Raw genomic sequence first — 3,072 nt, forward strand, 5'->3', positions numbered from 1 at the left:
GATTACTAAGAAATGACTAATAACATACATATTATAAAAACGGGGGAATGTTGGGTTTATTCTGTTTTATTATTATAATTGTTATATTAATTCATTTCTTTATTAAATCAATCTCTTTCTTTTCTTTGTATTAATTCATTACTTTGTTAAATCATTCTCTTTCTGTTTTTCAAAAGTCTTGAGGTCACACCAAGTCATCTTTAACCTAGACAGCCTGTTCCAGGATGGTTATACAAACAATCCACCCAATCTGGGTCCTTGAGATTTGGTGGGCCCTTGGTGACGAGGACAGGGCTATTCGGACAATAACAAGAATATTGTTATCGTTATGTAACCGTACACTTCGGGTTTTTCTGTATGTAACGATTATATGATTATGATTATATTATATGATTCTTAGGTCAAGGAGGTTGTATAATTACTCTAATCTAAATGTTGTTAGGTCTAGTCCCTGTTTTTGTTATTAGTAAAATACCTTGATTGTTATTGTAGTCCCAGATGTTGTTTTTACTCATACGTGATGGAATGATCAACAACTCTGTAACTTGTGACCATAAGAATAGGACGAAAATGTCTATTCGAGGAGACGTTCGGAAGTTGTAAGGTGACACTTGCTGACTCTCCCCTTCGGAGGCTTTTACCCATTGTTGTATCCATTTCTATTTAATTAAATGTCAATAATTGAATAAGATGTCTTCCTGCAGTTATTGATAATTACGGACGAAGGTAATTATGTATGAACCTGACACTCGCAATGCGAAAAGCCACCGGTAGGCTAACTAAACTAGCATCGATCTGGAACCGCTTAAAAAAAAAACACTTGGACACAAACGTACTATATGAAGAAATAGGAGCATCTTCTTTATCTTCAATAAAGACGATCCAGTTGATCTGGAGGCCGCTGGGGGGGGCGGGGCTTACCCGGCATATCTGACGCTAATCAGCTCCCCGGGGGATAAACGGCGGGTGGAATATTGAGATTTGATCACACGCGCTTTTTTGTTGGGCCTCGTGAATAATTGAGTTTGGGGGGCGGGGCTTGAATATTGATGTTCTCGTTTTAATTCCGCGCTCAATAAACAGCACGATCTCGCTTAGCCACCATGATAAACGCACACAATGAAAGCAAATAAACGAAGCGTGGGAATGTTTGGATGCGCCGGTTTGGCCATGGGAGAAAAGGCGGACAGGAAGTGGACGGGTTTACATTTCCTGTTTGGGGGGGGGGGGGGGACATAAAAAGATCATGGCTGGCTAGGAATTCATAAATTATTCATTATAATTGGCTGTCAATGACCCTGGATAGACGTCTAATCTGTTGAATTGCACGGCTTTCGGTGTTCATTCCAGGATCCAAAATGGCGGCGCGCACGGGTGCAGTGGCTCAATGCAATCAGATTGAATATTTAGATTTTTTTTCATAAATGGATTAAAAGAACTGGATTAAAATCCCTGAATATTCATTTTTTAATAGATCTAAAACAATGTTTATTTTAGTTTTGTTAATATATATTTTAAGATTTTACAAAATGATTTTTGAACTAAAAACAGAAAAAAATGATTAAAAAACGACAATTCTTGATTTAAAACGGCGAAAATAAGGAAATGTAATATACATCAATACACTTCATTATAATTTGATTTTAAAACCGGAAGTTTGCACTCATGATTGACTTTCCTGGTCCGTACAAAATGATGTGGCGGGCTACATTTAGCCCCCGGGCCACCACTTTGACACCTGTGCAGTAACACATTTTTTTAGCAAGTTGCTATTCAATTGGGGAATAATTGTCTCATGTTCCACACATAAAGTGTTATGAAAAATGATCCCATGAGAGCTAATAATGTCCAAATCCACTGTGTGTCCTTGTGTGTTTCACTTGGTGAGGTCAAAACATGGCCGTGATCCATGCCTGTCAGCACATTGGCTGCATCTGGGTGTGTGTGTGTGTTGTGTTGTGACGGGGTTTGTTGGGGAGTGTGTGTGTTGGGGTGAGTGTGTGTTAGATGCGTCAGTAACTGGGGCAGAACTGATTGTTGCTGATGGCTGTAGGCGAGCGCAGACCTACATTCGACTGCCGTTCGGATCAACACAAAAGGGGTGGGGTTTGTTTTTGGGGAAAGGGGGTCTAGCTCCTCCCCTCATCCTCAGTTACATCGGTTTTTGGGGGCTCTTCCGCCTAGAGCGAGGGTAGCAGACTCGGGTTGGTTGGCGGGCCGCTTTAACGTCAACTTCATTTCATGTGGGCCATTTTAGGTAGAATATTTAGATTTTTTTTTAAATAAATGGATTAAAATAACTTTATTAAAAACACGGAATATTCAGATTTTTATCGATTTAAAGCAATATTTCTTTGAGTTTTTTTTAAACATATTTTTAGATTTTACAAAATGATTTTTGAACTAAAAACACAGAAAAATGGATTAAAAAATGACAATTATTGATTTAAAAGGGGGAATATCGAGAAATTGAATATATATCTGTATTCTATTTTAATTTGATCGTAAAACAGAAAGTCGCCACTCATGATTGACTTTCCCGGGCCGCACAAAATGACGGGACGGGCCACATTTAGCCCCCGGGCCGCTACTTTGACACCTGTGCTTTAGACATTTCGTGACCTTTTGGACTCGGGCACCTGACAAAAGTGGACAAAAAACTATCCGACAGCATCTGAATTCTCGACTTTAAAAAAATCCCCTTTTTCCAAGCGGCCATTTTTAAAAATCCCAACCTTTTCCCTCCAATTGGCCATCCACCACTAGCATCCGTGAAGGAATTCTCCCACATCCATCCAGACACAGTATTGAGCATCCAAAGCGTCTGCCTCAAAACCACGTGACCAAAAATGCAACCCCCCCTCACATTACCCACGCCCCCTGACCACCGACCAATCACAGACCGCCTCTCCGCGCACACACGTACGGTCACGCGCACGCCGTCCATCGGCGGCTATCGATGCGAATCCACGTTGCGCCAATGCGCGTGCGCGTTTCCGGTACCGTGTGAACGTACGTCGCTGAAAGAGAAAGGGAGGGGGGGTCGAAAAATACAGAGAGAGAGAGAGAGAG

This window comes from Stigmatopora nigra, chromosome 3, assembly GCF_051989575.1.
Source record: "Stigmatopora nigra isolate UIUO_SnigA chromosome 3, RoL_Snig_1.1, whole genome shotgun sequence".
Classification (NCBI taxonomy): Eukaryota; Metazoa; Chordata; class Actinopteri; order Syngnathiformes; family Syngnathidae; genus Stigmatopora; species Stigmatopora nigra.